Source organism: Mytilus edulis, unplaced genomic scaffold (genome assembly GCF_963676685.1).
Source record: "Mytilus edulis unplaced genomic scaffold, xbMytEdul2.2 SCAFFOLD_2007, whole genome shotgun sequence".
NCBI lineage: Eukaryota > Metazoa > Mollusca > Bivalvia > Mytilida > Mytilidae > Mytilus > Mytilus edulis.
In genome coordinates, this window is record NW_027268242.1 from 1 (window position 1) to 17192 (window position 17192).

Below are 17192 nucleotides of genomic sequence, written 5' to 3' on the forward strand. Positions count from 1 at the left end.
CAAATTGGTAAATATTAAAATTAAATTTTCTAAACACTTAAAATTGACAAACTCATTTATACTCTGGAGAAACTATAATAAGTCTTGGGTCAAAGTCAATCCAATGTTTTAATGCATGAACATTTATCAATGCAACTATCAAAAACATGATTTCATCATAACACATCAATATAGAGGTCAATAATGACTATGTTTTTTTGAAGGAGCTAGTTCCAGTGGTCACTAGTCCCATTTAACTTGGATATTATGTCTAAAGTCTTTAGTCGTAGGTGCAGTGTTTGTCTTCAGTCCAGGTGCAGTGTTTGTCTTCAGTCCAGGTGCAGTGTTTGTCTTCAGTCCAGGTGCAGTGTTTGTGCAATACATAGGATCTACAGAGTACAGATGAGTAAAATTATTTTTAATCAAAATTTCTTCACAAATTTGTAATATATATGGTGTATGACTTAGAATACACTAAGAAGTTTAGTGTGCTTAAAGGATTCATGCGGTTACAACTTATTGTTAAAAGAAATGGCATCCAACATCATAACCAGATTTTAGGAAAAAATGAAAAGTTATCTGTAATTGATGTAAGCACGACTATGGCTAATGTTATATTGGAAAAGTTTTTGATTTCTTTAAATTATGTTATCATTGTAAAGAAATGCTGAAAAAAATGTTTATCAAAATTATATACCAAGAAACAAGATTAAGAGAAGGCATACACATAAATTAGCTCATTTAAATACATGTCTTAAATACCGAAATAATATAATTAAAAACAATCTTAACTAGTTTTAAATGCTTTAAAATGGACCTCCTCTCAATGTGATTAGAGTTATCTCCCTTGGCATACTTCATGAAAACAACTACCAGTCACTTTTCAATAACGTTTTTCAGTTCATGGTGATTAAGAACTTGAAATACTGAAGGATTTTTCTTCAGTTAATACTTATATTTAAGTATCTTGTGATATGAATGATGCAACAAAAAACTAATCACCATGTATATGTTAATACTAATATTCTTAATTACCACACTTTTTGTTATACTTTACCTTTACATTACTTTCTCTAAACCTTAGGTTGTTCAAATTTTCTGCTTTAGTTATTAGATTTCTGTAAAATATCAAATTTGCATATATATAAATGTTGGAAAATAAAATTGAGAAAGGAAACGGGGAATGTGTCAAAGAGACAACAACCTGACCATAGAAAAAACAACAGCAGAAGGTCACCAACAGGTCTTCAATGTTAAGCGAGAAATTCCCGCACCCGGAAGCCTCCTTCAGCTAGCCCCTAAACATATATATACTAGTTCAATGATAATGAACGCCATACTTAACTCCAAATTATACACAATAAACTAAAATTAAAATAATTCAAGACTAACAAAAGCCAGAGGCTCCTGACTTGGGACAGGCGCGAAAATGCTGCGGGGTTAAACATGTTTATGAGATCTCAACCCACCTCCTATACCTCTAGCCAATGTAGAAAAGTAAAACGCATAACAATACGCACATTAAAATTCAGTTCAAGAGAAGTCCAAATAGAAAGTAAGCTTACTCCTAATTTTAACCATGATTTTGTTTACTTAAGCGATAAATTTAGATATGATCCAGCTAAACTTAACAAATGCAAGTGCAACCTCAACAGAAGGGCAAGGCCAAATAATGAGATGTGTCTAGGTAATACAACTGCAGTGTTCTCCACAGGATTTTTGGATATATAGCGCTGTGTTAAGTGTGTAATTTTCAACAATTCTTAGGAACTTTGTTGCGGTGCACGGTTTGTTTGTAATTAATTTGTTATGCGTTTTTTTTTTATATTATGCTATTGGTGTTTTCTCTTGTAATGAGGTCCTCATCATGCTCTTGGAAGTTACCCCTTTGTTTGCTAATGTTATTGTCTGGATATAGAAGAAGTCTTTATTTCTCCATTGTAAATTCATATAATCCTCATACTATCTGTGTATCAAAAAAAAAAAGCAAGAAGAAGTCTTTTTCCGTGATTGGTCTATAGTACCAGACTGCCTATGTGAAGATTTCTTAGCACTATAACAGGTGATGTTGCAGAACATGTAAGACCAACAATAAAGTCATTGTCAGCTTCTGTGTTTGGTTTTGTATCCCACTGTAGAGTGTACAGTTAACCTTACAACGTTTGACAGGAATTAATATTTTAATGAAGCATAATGATTTCTCATTTATAATATTCAAATGGCTTCATCCAAGCTGGACATGGAGAAAGTGAATTTCTCATGTCGTATCAGCTTGGGGTTTGTTTTTCTAATCATATCCTCTCAAATGTTTTCAAATGGTAAAATTCACTACTGCTGACTAAACAATTATTAGATGGAATAGGTGATAATTAATACTTCAAAGACTTGCTCAATTTCGGGGTTCGTATGGATGTAAGCCCGGCAAATTGTAACAAACCCCTGTGTTTGATCGTTTTTAAGATCATTGTTTTTTTTCAAGTTCGTAAAACAAGTTTGTGAGTGTCGGGAAATGCAGTCAATTTATTTCATCTCATTTCATTCATATATGCCTCTATATATTCTTTAAATTAAAAAAAATTGATGTCAATGTTGAAATCTTTGGTTATTTTGATCTTTCAAAGTCAACATTTTGTAAAATTTATTAGACTGGTCCTGTGGAGTTACTTAATACAACAGAAATAATTCATTCAGAAATAGTTAACCAGTCGATCACGCAATCAGGATATTCAATGATTTTCTGAGTGAACTAACAATTGTACAAATGTCAAGATTTATTCTAAAATGCAAACAAAGTTGAGCATGGGAGAACATAAGTCTATTATGTTCACGTGAAAAAGTGAAAACTTCCTCACTAAGCTTTCAAACAGTAGGTGTTTCAGGCCCGTAGCCAGGAATTTCCAAGGAGGGGTTCGATGGACTCACAAACTCGACTTTAACAGTCACAATTCGAACAGAACATTGACTTTAACAGTGCTTATTTGTTTTCAAGGGGGGGTTTGTCCGATGTTACTCATGTAAAACAATTCAAAAGGGAAAATCAACGGTCTAATCTATATAAAAAACGAGAAACGAGAAAAATGTATAAATTACATAAACAAACGACAACTACTGTACATCAGATTCCTGACTTAGGACAGGTGCAAACATTTGCAGCGGGATTAAACGTTTTTGTTTTTTGTCCATGGATTTATGAGTTTGAACATCGGTATACTACTGTTGCCTTATTTTTTAATGGTACCAAACCTACTCCCTTTTTCTGAAACCATAGCATAACATCAAACATAGAAAACCACACGATAAAATATGAAATGCTTAACTCAATCAAAAAAACGTAAATTAACATACTATGAACGAATAATTTGATCTGGGATACCTGAATGCAAATGCACAGTTAACAAAATGTTAGGGACAAACATTCAAGGCCAAAAATCAAACAAACAAGTCAAAACAAAGCCATGGCAAAACCCCACAGCGAAATATTTAACCCGTAGAAAATAATCACTCTGAAAACAAGAGTGCACACACTGAAATGTCTCGCCTTCTTTACTAATCATTGATTTTGTTGATACTTCTAAATATAAAGCTTTATTGACTGTCACATAAACTTAACATTAACCAAGAAAACTAAACATTGATCAATGAACCATGAAAATGAGGTGAAGGTCAGATGAACCATATGCCAGGCAGACATGTACAGCTAACAATGCTTTTATACAACAACTATAGCTGACCTATTGCTTATAGTTTAAGAAAAAAAACCAAACACAAAAACCTAACACTGAGCAATGAACCGTAAAAACCAGGTCAAGGTCAAATAAAACCTGCATGACTGACATACAGATCATAAAATATTTCCATACACCAAATATAGTTAACCTATGACGTATAGTATTAGATAAAAAGACGAAAACTCAAAAACTTTACTTTGACCACTGAACCATGAAAACAAGGTCAAGGTCAGATGACATCTGCCCGCTAGACATGTACACCTTACAATCATTCCATACAAACAAATATAGTAAACCTATTGCATAAAGGTATGAGAAAAACAGACCAAAACACAAAAACTTAACTATAACCACTGAACCATGAAAATGAGGTCAAGGTCAGATGACACCTGCCAGTTGGACATGTACACCTTACAGTCCTTCCATACACAGAATATACTAGACCTATTGCTTATAGTATCTGAGATATGGACTTGACCACCAAAACTTAACCTTGTTCACTGATCCATGAAATGAGGTCGAGGTCAAGTGAAAACTGTCTGACGGGCATGAGGACCTTGCAAGGTACGCACATGCTAAATATAGTTATCCTATTACTTATAAAAAGAGAGAATTTAACATTACAAAAAATCTGAACTTTTTTTTCAAGTGGGTACTCCCCTGTGAGATGATAATGAATAATTCATGAATATGCATGAACATTTCATGAACTGTTCATGAACAGATTTCATGAACAGTTCATCATATCTTCATGAACATTTGATGAGCAATTCATGAACTGAAAATCGACAGTAATGTTCATGAACTTTAATGTTCATGAACAATTCATGAACAAGAAAGGGTTCATGATCATTGTTGTTCATGAACATTTAAATGTTTCATGAACCTTTCTTGTTCATGGAATTGTTCATGAACATTAAAGTTCATGAACATTACTGTCGATTTTCAGTTCATGAATTGCTCATCAAATGTTCATGAAGATATGATGAACTGTTCATGAAATCTGTTCATGAACAGTTCATGAAATGTTCATGCATATTCATGAATTATTCATTATCATCTCACAGGGGTTTTACTGTCAAGGAGAGGATTCTGGGGGGGATTGGAACCCACCCTTTTTTAGCAAGATCAATGCATATGAAAGGGTTTATAGTACATAGTTTGAACCCCACACCTTTTTAAAATGGCTGGATCTGCACTGTACCCACCCAATATTAAAACTAAAGTAACTATGCGTCAGATATAATAATATAAAAGGATACATGTAAAGTTCTGCTTCTTTCTGTAATATTTTGTTGGTCTCTGTTCTTCCAAGTAGAATCGCTGAATAAATGTAACTAAAATCTCCACGGAAATCTGTTTTACTATCAAAACTGGCAGCTCCATTTTGATATTTAATCATTCAATCCCCTAAAAGTATAAAAAAAATCCACAAAGAATCAATTGTTCTAGATGTTTTAAAGCAATAAAATTCAATTGAAATGTTGTTGCCTGTTTACACACTACATCTGAAGCTGTTAATGAATCAAATTCATTTCCAAACCCTCCCCCTTTTTATCCCCTGAAGATTATAAAAACTGGCTACTTATTATTTTCACAAAAGAACAATTCAAACAATTCAAAAACTATAAATTTTAGGTAACTACCAATAATCATATGTGGAAACAATTATTCATTTTGTTTATATAATTAAAAATAAATTTTCAAATATGCTTTCAGACTTTCTGATGTTGCTTTGCTCAAAGAAACCATAAAAAAATTATATTTCCTCAACAAATTATATTTTATAATAATATGCACATGTCTGTCATGTTAAATTAAATTTGTAATGCACTTATCTGAAATCTTTCTGACTGGAAATGTCTTTTCCGTGTTTCCATCAGCGTAATCTCCATTTTGGTGACGTATTACCCAAGAGTGCACTTATGCTGACGTTGAGACTGTGACAATCTCGCCCCAGATAATATCGGCCAGAAGTTGATCTGTGCCGTAACGGAAGTATGAAAATAAATCAAGGGTGTCGCAAACAAATATTTATTAATATGCAGTTTTATTAAGTATAATAAAAAAAAAATCTTTAGTTTAAACGGCACATGGTGCATGTGAATAAACAAGTGGACTCACTTGGAAGGTATTTTTAGGGCCGAACTGTTCAGTACGATTAAAACCACGAGGTCAAGGTTTGTTTACATTGTACATACGTTGAGAAACGTCTGTCGTTGGGCCTATCTATCATTGATCTGATATTTTTCTAAGTTATTTATATGCCGGACGACAATTAATAGAAAGGCACATATGTGAACTTGGAGAAAATCAGAATTTACATCTTTAGCAGTTTAGGGAAAGGAAGAGTAAAAAAAACCTTCTTGCAGCAAACCAGTAACAGCAGTGACAGTCCCACACGCAGTGTTACCAGTTACTAAATCATCTATTATTCATAACACATGCATATGACAGATGAACATTTCAAGAATTTCAATGATCAGCTCGTGATTCATCAAAACTTCATGAACATTCATAAAATACTTTTAATGAACATTTCATGAATTTTTATGAACATCTAGTGATTCATCAAAACTTCATGAACATTCATAAATACTTTTAATGAACATTTCATGATTTTTTATGAGCAGCTAGTGATTCATCAAAACTTCATGAACATTCATAAAATACTTTTAATGAACAGTTCATGAATTAAATTCATGAACCTTCATTTATGAATTATTTATGAATTTTCATGTACCATTCATGAACATTCACGAACCATTCATGATAGTTCATGAAGTCATGAATTTCTTCTCGCCGGGGTTAAATGAACCATGAAAATGAGGTCAAGGACAATGGACATGTGACTGACGGAAACTTCGTAACATGAGGCATCTATATACAAAATATGAAGCATCCAGGTCTTCCACCTTCTAAAATATATAGGTTTTAAGAAGTGAGCTAACACCGCCGCCGCCGCCGCTGCCGCCGGATCACTATCCCTATGTCGAGCTTTCTGCAACAAAAGTTGCAGGCTCGACAAAAAACGGTTTTAATAATATCTACAGGTAAATGAAAAATAACTTTGTCATTTTAGGTATACTACTTATGCATATAAAATTCTTCCAATAATTAGGAATACCAAGAATTTGTTCTATCATATAAATACATAATTTAACACTAGATACAAATTGGGGTAATGACTATAAAGGACAATAACTCCTTAAGGGGTCAATTAACCATTCCGGTCATGTTGACTTATTTGTAAATCTTACTTTCCTGAACATTATTGCTGTTTACAGTTTATCTCTGAAGCAAATGAAATCCATTTGTTTAAATGTGTAAAAATTTAAGAAAGTAGTAATAACATCTATGGGACAGAAACCTTACAGCAAACCAACCAATGAAATGACTTGTAAAGGTCATTTTTGAAGCATTTTTTTAATAAGAATTGTAGCCAGTCTCTGAGTAGCCAGTAGGTACATATAATAATATAATAATTTAGAGGACAGTGAGTGAAGAAATGAAAATTAAATAATGGATAAACTATATTGATTTTTTTGGTGTTTCTTTCAACGGACACACTTTTTCTTTGTTTATAATTGTCTTAATGGGCAGTTAAAGCATCCCTTCTATTTAACACTCTGACAACAAATAATTTTGACCTTTGATCTATAAATATAAAGACAAAAAAATAATTTATTTTCTGAATTTCCATCCTAGATAGCCAGGTGCAATCTGATAGTGATAGTCAAGATGTCTGAAATTCTCGCTTCCTTATTTTTTTTAATACTCTTTATCCTCCATTTGCTTTTTCATTTTTTTTACTCTACTCATTACTCTTTTTGTCTTGCTTGTCCACTTTATTATAAAGTATTTATCAACGATCATATAAAATGACACTTCCAGTCATGATGGATAAAACCTAATCTACGATCCCGGGTCAATGGACAAAACCAATGCAAACCGACTCGTGTTCGCATACATATTTATATCTATTTTGGTAATCAATCTATTTCCTGTATTATGTAATATTTATCGTCATGAACATTGTTTTTACTCGCTGACCATTGATTTATTTTACATCAATTAAACATCTTTATACATTTGAATTTATTCTATATTTTTGTTGGATTTGAACTTTTTCTTTTATAATTTTTTACTTGTCCACAGGCAACCCAGACAAAAATAATTACTTGTCCAGTTGTTCAAATGTACAAGTCCGGCGAGTCAGGCATAGCATTTCCACACCCCTCCTCCTGTGATGAAATAAACATTTTGCCATCATTTAATCTTTCTCAACCAATATTACAAAGAGAAATAATCCAATCATTTAAATTTCGGGTAAACTCGTCCATGATCAACTCAGACCAAGACAAGACGAAACCCCACACTCAAAATCATGTCACAAAAAATTATAAAAAAAAACTTAGTTGCGGGGCCATAAAAATAAAACAAAATGGAAATACCGACCTACAAGAATTCTAGGTGAAACCACATTCCTAACTCTTTCAATATTTAATTTCCTAGTGGTCAGTGGGCAATAATGACTCCTTTCTGTACACATTCCTCTGTTTAAATTGAAATTGGTTTTAATATAATACAATGTCTATTGACAGAATGAGTTAATTTTTCTCAAAGTATTGTCGTTTAAAAGTTTGACGAAAGTTACTTACGGAAGGGAGACAACTTATAGCGATAAAATGGAAGACTCCATTTTGGCTGAAGGGGTGTTCTAGTTACACCTTCATGTTGTGGACTACAATAATTCAAATTCAAATGATGCATACATATATGATTTAAAATTATGCAACAACAATAATCCTCAATAGCAGACATACATAGAAAGGATTCCATGAGTTTCAAATTAATCAATGGAGTGGGGAATCCAGAGCAACCATTCAATCTGATACCCCTTAAAGTCAAGAAAACTATACGCATGCACATACTTACAACCCTAGACTTGTGATTTGTAGCAAGGACATATATTAAATGTTAATTAAACGACCTCCATTTCTTTATGGAAGTATAATATCAAATATCATTTTCATAACGGTGACATAAGAAAACTCCGGACATCCTTTCAGTTCTTATATATAACAGAAATAGATTTATCGATCGGAATTCAGAGAACTCTCGCATGTTATCAAAACTGGGGAATTCCCTCCGACGTGTTTCTAAATTTATAATAAACAGCTGCGCCATGAGCACATGATACGCCCGACATCTTGTGTGGAAGTTTTATGCAATAATCATAAATAGTTTCTGAGGAAGTTTTAAGCAATAACCATTTATTGTTTTTGAGACACGGCGGCACATGTGAAACCCCCCCCCCCCCCCCCCCCCCGTTTTTTTTTTACAAATATCACTAAAATAAAATTTTGAATCAAACCAAAAAGTATACAGATCTTTAAATTAGTATAACAAAGAAGTGTGTACAGTTTCAAGCAATAATAATAAATTGTTTTTGAGTATACAAATCTTAAGATTAATATAACAAAGAAGTGTGTAAAGTTTTAAGCAATAATCATTAATCGTTTATGAGATATGGTGCAACATGTAAAAAAAACCTCCCCCTTTTTTACAAAATACTCAACAACTCAAAAATAAAATTTTGAATCATCACCAAAAAGTATACAGATATTAAGATTAATATAACTAAGAAGTGTTTAAAGTTTGAAGCCATAATCAAGAATCGTTTTTGAGATACGGTGTGACATGTGAAAAAACACACCCCTGTTTTAGTTACAAAGTGCGGTAACTCAAAACTCAAAAATGAAATTTTGAATCATCACCAAAAAGTATACAGATCTTTAGATTAATTAAACAAAGACATGTGTAAAGTTTTAAGCAATAATCATAAATCTTTTATGAGATATGGTGCGACATGTAAAAAACCCCTCCCCCTTTTTTACAAAATACTCAGTAACTCAAAAATGAAATGTTGAATCATCACCAAAAAGTATACAGATATTAAGATTAATATAACTAAGAAGTGTTTAAAGTTTGAAGCCATAATCAAGAATCGTTTTTTAGATACGGTGCGACATGTGAAAAAAACACACCCCTGTTTTAGTTACAAAGTGCCGTAACTCAAAAAGTTTTAATCTTATTTTCACCAAAAAGTATACAGATCATTTGACCATCATAAGAAACAACTACAGTCAAACCTGATTAAACCGGACCCTGAATAAACCGGCTTCCTGTACATTCTGGCCGAAAATGAAAGTCCCATTTTTTTCCCTTCAAAGTCTTTGTTAAAATACCCTTTGTAAACCGGACCCTGTGTATTCCGAATTCCGGTCTAATTAGGAAGTCCCAATACTCTTAATTACATTAATTATTACCTGTCAAAACCGGTTTGTCTAATTAATTTCACTGATCGATATGCAATCAAAACATAATTGTTTATACAAAATGACTTTTCAGGATTATCAATTAGTAAGGTGTTAAACTGTGAAGTGAACTTACAATCGTACAGTAGTGAGCTGTATTATTTATTTAAACATTATAAACGTGTCAATTAAACGACAAGACACACCGAATATATCTCGGATTTAACTTACGTTTTGTAACTTGGATAAACAAATTTAAATCGCAGCATAAGAAATTTACAACGTGATGTCGAAACCCAGGGTTCCCTGCTGTGAACCCCTAAACAAATGACCTTGATGATGAAAACCACCCGGATGACAACAATCAATGGATATAGTACACTGTAAGACAAAGTTTCAATAGTGATGAAATTACGTTTGATAATATTCTGGCTTTTTGATCGGCCATTCCAACATTTCAAAGAAATGATCATGGAAGTAAATCGAAACTCATGTCTCACAATCCAAACAACGCGAGCGTTAGGATGCAAATGTAAACAATGGAAAACGAAGTAAAAGTATTTTAATTGATCAGATATCAAAGAGAACTTTTATAGCAAACTATCGGACGTCACAAGTCATTAACTTCCGGTCGATACGAAAACCTGAATAAACCGGCCCTTTTTCATAGTCCCGTAGCCGGCCGGTTTATACAGGTTTTACTGTATGTTAAGTTTCATGAAATTTGGATAAGTCGTTCTCAAGTTACGGAGCGACATGCTTACGCCGGACAGACAAGACGGACAGACAGACGGACAGACACCAGACATTTGTATACCATAATACGTCCCGTCAAAATTTTGACGGGCGTATAAAAAGGGTACATATATACTCCTTAAGGAGGCTCACAGGTTTTTTCAGATTTCAGAAAAAAATTAAACATTTATTTTTCATTGCAAATTTTATTAATTACCAATTACCATAAGTAATTGTTACTTTATCATATGGTACAAAAATCATTCCAAAAAATCAATTCCTGTTGGCCCCAGGTGACATTTAATATGTAGATATCATTGAAAAAAATCCAAATCATCTCCCTTTGGAGAAAAAAATGCCTTTTTTGGCATTAAAATTGAACTATCTTATTTAACTCATTTGTGACCTATATTTTTTAGTGTCACAGTGTAGATACTATTCTGTACGCTATCCGGAAGTCGCGATTTTCGAAGCGAGAACTTTTTGGATAGTATGTGAAATTTGATGGATATACTGAATTTAACGGTAAGTGGATCATCTGTACATTGCTGAATGATTAATTCAGCTGACATCGATATTCTCAAATGGTTTAGAATTAAATTTAGCACATTCATTATTCGTATCTCTGTCTTAATCAATAGATTTTCAAGTGCATCACTAAGGACAATCAGTCTGTGAACCTAAAAACAATCTTTTTACCCTCTTAGTGTACAAATTAACGTAAATACCAGACTTAATTAACTAAATGAAATATATTTCAAGTGGTGGTAAAAGTTTCAACCAGATCTTTGAAGCCAGAAATAAGAAAATAACACTTGTTTGAATTTCTCACTGTACGATCAGTCTCGCTTGTATATTTTGAAACTGTATGATCAGTCGTTATTTCACTGTATTCTAGTAGTGATTTCAAAGTTATTTACGATACATTTAGAAGATGTCATTTTTCTAAATAACACAAATATATTTCAATAAATTCACATCCTGAAAACTTATATGAAACATGTTTAGCTTAATAGGGTGTACTCGACTTACTACATTCAGTATAAGGATGTTAAATGTTGTTAAAATCTTTATATTTCACTGTATTCTAGTAGTGATTTCAGAGTTATTTACGATACATTTAGAAGGTGTCATTTTTCGAAATAACACAAATATATTTCAATAAATTAACATCCTGAAAAAAACTTATATGAAACATTGAAGGCCGTACCTATAATGGTTTAATTTTTAAATTGTTATTTGGATGGAGAGTTGTCTCATTGGCACTCACACCACATGTTGCTATATCTATTAGCTTAATAGGGTGTACTCGACTTACTACATTCAGTATAAGGATGTTTAAATGTTGTTAAAACAAGAGGAAGGTTTGTTGTATGTATAAGTTTCAGAATTGTCCTCCGTTATACTTAAAATTGTACAAACGCACAGATTTAATTGTAATACAAAAATGCATGTATTTACACACATTCGAGGCCGTACTGTAGCCTATAATTGATCACAGTTACTTCACTTTGTTTTGGGAGTAGAGCTATTTCGGTGACACCCAATTGTACAACACTGCGGGGGTTTATAATGATAATGAAGTCCGTCATTCCGTTCGTTCGTTGGACAGTTATACTATGTTTGGCCGGTTTTGTAAGTACATCTCCTCATTTACCACTTAATATACAATGGGGTTTCCAGCCATTTTTAAATGGAGAGAGGGTCCAATCCAGGAGAAAAGGGGATTCCAAATATATGTTCCCATACAAATGCATTGATAGTTAAAAAGGGTTTCAATCCGCCGGATCGCCTTTTTTTTTTATCCGTCACTGATATGACTTAATTATTCTTTCCCGGATTCCTTATCATAAATTATAATGACTGTATTGTGCACCGTCTATTTCGAATTAAAGTAAACATCTTTTATGGGGGTTCTTTGTATAAGATACGGACTATGCATTATATGAGGCACCTATCAGGTTTTTCCAACACCACCTCCTAAACCAATTATAAAAGTTCTGAACTGAATTGCTCCATTTTTAATCAATTAATGCAAATATGCACCTTCTATTTCTATTTTTTGGTGAAAATATTTTTCATGTTTTTATATCTCAAATACGGACTTTGCCATAGTTTTATATTGGGCGTATCTATTTTATATCCACAAATTCCTTCAGACACTTAACTTTGTGAATCTTTTTTAGATTCTTTATCATTTAATTCAATTGTGCACCTCTTATTTTCATTTTTTTTTTTAGAAAACTCACTGTTTTCTCCTTCCATGATAAGGGCTTTTCCACTACCTTATTGGGTGGTACCCATTCACTATACGCAACTTTCCTAAACTTACCGTATATTAATAAAACTTTCTCAGATTCTTTATCAAATGATGCCACTCTGCACCTATATTTTAGTTGGTTTTTTTTTTTTTGGGGGGGGGGGGGGGGGGGGGGGGGGGGGGTATTTTTTCCAAAACATGGACTTCAGAAGCGGCGGGAGAATACTTTCGTTAATTCTTTTCTCAATACCTCAAGTTTTTAAACAAATCACTGCATGTTGTATTGAGTTGTAAATACTTAAATTTACATATATTACTTCAAAAAGAAGATGAAATATTATTGCCAATTGATTGCCAATTTAATTATACAACTTTCCCTCCGCGTCTCAAATGTTCCCTGAATAAAATAATTCACATGAGACAAACCAACGACCATAAATTATATACAGCGAGGTAATACGTATTTGTTAGATCTAACCCACACACACACACACCAACACAAACACCAATACACACCAACAACCCTTTTAACCCTGCACAATTGAAATATGAAAAAAAACAAAAACGTTTAAATCCCTTTTAAATAAGCTGTACTCGCCAGACCGATAAAATGCCAAACTTAAAGCAAACAACATCGAACAAAAATGAGGACAAAATCACAAATATTCAAAACGACAACGCAGTGAAGCAGTGATATAACTTAGGAAGCTACCATTTGATTTTTAGGGGGTGGGGCTAGGATGAAAAATTGTTTCCTGCTTTTTTTTTTATTTGTAATCTCTATCCTGCCTTTTTATTTTTCAGTCTATTCGGTCCTGCCTTTTTTCTTAGCTTATCCTGACTTTTTTACAACATTATGTCATCCTGCCTTTTTTTTTTCCAAGTTACTCATCCTGCCTTTTTTTTTACGACTATTGGTTGACGACCTAAATTATCCCATTGACTGGGACAGATTAGGAATATAAATCAAAACATAAAGGTTATTCCTGAATAATTTTCGAATTATTTTATTATTAAAGGCGTTAAGAACCTATAGTGACCCCACAGTTTAAATTATATAATAAGTAAGAAGTGAGCAATGGTCGTTACCTGACAAACGTTCACTTTGATCTGTCCCAGTCAATGGGATAATTTAGGTCGTCAATCAATGGCCAGGACCACACTGTTTTGAATATGATTCTATATTGATTTGAATTTAACATGTTCATTTCATTAACAATTTTCAAATAACAAAGTCAGTAGATATTAACAATGTGCCTCCTTTTCACCCCATCCCAAAGTTTTTCTCAGGGTCGACTAATATCAACTTTTAACCTGAATGTTTCGGCGGACGGTGTAAATATAGTCTTTTAAAATGTTATAGCTAAAAAGATAACTGCAACTATACACTATTACAAAGTCCACAAGCAAATCAAGTATTGCTTTTTAGGCGTTTGATTTTAAACAAGACTGACGGAACAAAAATACAATTATTTTGCAGTCTACAAAAATCATCATATCAGTGATCTGGAAGGTTTTTTTCACTATGGGCCCTGAGGGCCCCTCAAAAATAAATTCAATGGGCCATTTAAAAAAATAATGGGCCATGTTGTCAAATGAGTGGGCCATTTGAATTGACTTCTGTAAAAAAATAAAAAGTATCATTATTTTTTCATGTTTTGGAAAAGAGGTGTTGGTACTTATCTTTATGATTTTAAATAATATCATGGATATTGTTCCTGTGATTCTGTAAGTTCAATGAACATACAATAACTTCTTCCAAAACGGACAATATTAAAGATAACCTTTATTTACAATGTTTAAACTGTTACTGTTGCCTTGGCTTGTTCATGTTCATGTTTTTTTAACATTAAATTTGGGTCTTCGTCGATACCATACTCATTCCAGACGTTCCGCATTAGAGGACATTTCAGGAACGTCCTCTGCACTTCTTGTATTATTATTATTACTTCATCACGATGACAAGAATAACAGTAGAGAGTACCATTAATTGATAGAACAAAAAAAATAATTCGCTATAGTCATGTTTACAAAATGTCAAAACGAGCCAAAGACCAAAAATGACAAGGACAGTTAAGCGCCTTTTATTGAGACAAAAACTATATTCATAAAAAGACTTCAGGGGTTTTCAATCGAAATAATAGCAAGCTAAACTAAATTATAAGATTATATTAGAGTTAAATCTCGTCTGAGTCTCTAATAGCCAAATTTCACAAATGTAAAGTTGTTTATAGAAAATTATATCATGAATGATGGTTAATTACGTTTTTGGGTTATCAGTTAAACTGCATGGTTCTATTATTACCATAGGAAAACACCCGAGGCGTTAAACTGCATGGTTCTATAACCATAGGAAAACACCCGAGACATCCTAAAAATATATAGGTGCTCCTATGATTGGAGGAACATTATACAGTTGTGTACACAAACATGGCTGCACGGAACACGATCGGAAATCTATTTGACGACATCTAAACGTTTCGAAACGATGTGAAAAATATCGTGCGCCACGTGGGCGCTTACATTTGTCACTCTATGCGCCATTTCTGGTGAATATGCGCTATAGGCGCAGGGCGCACGTCCTTCCTGATCACTGAATTGGCATATAGTATATCAAAATAGACCATAATTGAGGGGGCGGGGCCAAATAATCTCCATGGCAATAAAATGTGCCAATACTACAATACAACTGCATACCGAATATCTTTGACCAGAGACATATATACATGCTTTGACCTACCACTAGTGGTTCACCATAAACTAGACCAAATTACAAACTTATACATTTTTGACGCCATCATTGCTGACACCAGAAACAGCATACCCTATGTCTCACTTTTTGACTCTGTCAAGCAAGAAAAATATGAATGATTTATTGATTGTTGGTGGTTGCTTAACGTATAGTGGCAAATATTTCATGCATGTTGAATATTTAGAATGAAAACAAGTCAACAACAAATATTGTTTCAAAAAGAGGCCATCCGGGATGATGGTCATGGTCAGTAAAGGATCCAGAGGGAGGGTCAGGAGTTGGAACCCCCTTCTGTTTGGACAATCAATGCATTTGAATGGGGACATTAAGTTGTCCCCCCCCCCAAAAAAAAAAAAGAAATCCCTTTATCCTGGGTTGGGACCTATTTTAAAAATTGCTGGAATCACACCTGATGGTAACTTGACACTTTCTACTACGAAAATTTACAGGATAAGACTCGAATTAACCATATTAGATAAAAACAGTTTACTTTTCTATGGAATAATATTTCAAATCGATTGGCACATCATACCGGTCAACTCGAATCGAAAATCCAGAGTTCAGTCCAATTCTTTGGTTGAACCAGAAACTTAATACAATAGCATTTAATATATATTAAAAGATAAAATCTTCTCTTCTTATCTTTATTATAAAATGTGTTAAACAGTTTGTATAAAGTGAATTACAAAAGTTTTCTACGAAACTGAAATTAACATTCCGATACTGTGTAACTTTTAAAACTTGACTATCTATACTGCGTAACAAAATATGCTAGGCCATATATTATTTATAAATTTAAAGAAAGAATACAACCTACCTTTTAGACGAAACTTTCAAATCAAATGTGTTAACAGCCGTTTAGGGCAACATTTTTATATCAAAATGGATCCTTCCACAAGAGTTGAAAGATTAGATCAATAGAAAATTCCCGCCAATAGTAGCCCACAATGCATGTGGTTCGATGAAGCGTGAAGGAAAGGTCTTTGGGGGTTTACCGAATAGAGAATAATTAATCATTTTAATTGGCAAAAAAATCAAGATAGAGAAAAATGGGCAAGCATTATAGAAAAAAGAGAATAATGGATTGTAAAAATGGATTCCGCTAAAACATAAACTGAACGCTAAGAAAATGGAAAATTAATTAAAGAATTGGTAAAATTTGTAAAATTAAATAATTTGATGAAAATATACCGATTACAGTAAAGAACATGAATAGCTGCAATTTCACCAAAAAATAATCAGGCAGATGAGAAGCAGAAGCAGAATAAAGAATAGGGTAAAATTATACTGATAACAAAAAAGAGCAATGTTCAGCCGGAATACAGCTACCAATTAATTATAGTTATAATGAGCTAATGTTTAAAAAAAGGTAAAAAAAAATCACAATGAAGGACCCGGCTTATTTAGTGGCGGGTCAG

The 17192-nt window shown here is 33.0% G+C and overlaps 1 long non-coding RNA gene across 2 annotated transcripts; it reads right to left on the reverse strand.

Moving 5' to 3' along the window:
- Positions 1 to 13: 13 nt before the first annotated feature.
- LOC139507102 (uncharacterized) lies at positions 14 to 16728 on the reverse strand. Of its 2 annotated transcripts, none has more exons than XR_011660570.1 (3): positions 16592 to 16728; positions 1037 to 1097; positions 14 to 368 (listed from the first exon to the last, which is right to left on the reverse strand). It is a non-coding gene; the product is annotated as an uncharacterized lncRNA (long non-coding RNA). The 2 variants fall into 2 exon arrangements; XR_011660571.1 differs by lacking the exon at positions 14 to 368 and adding an exon at positions 539 to 646 and having other exon boundaries at positions 16592 to 16727.
- Positions 16729 to 17192: the final 464 nt, after the last annotated feature.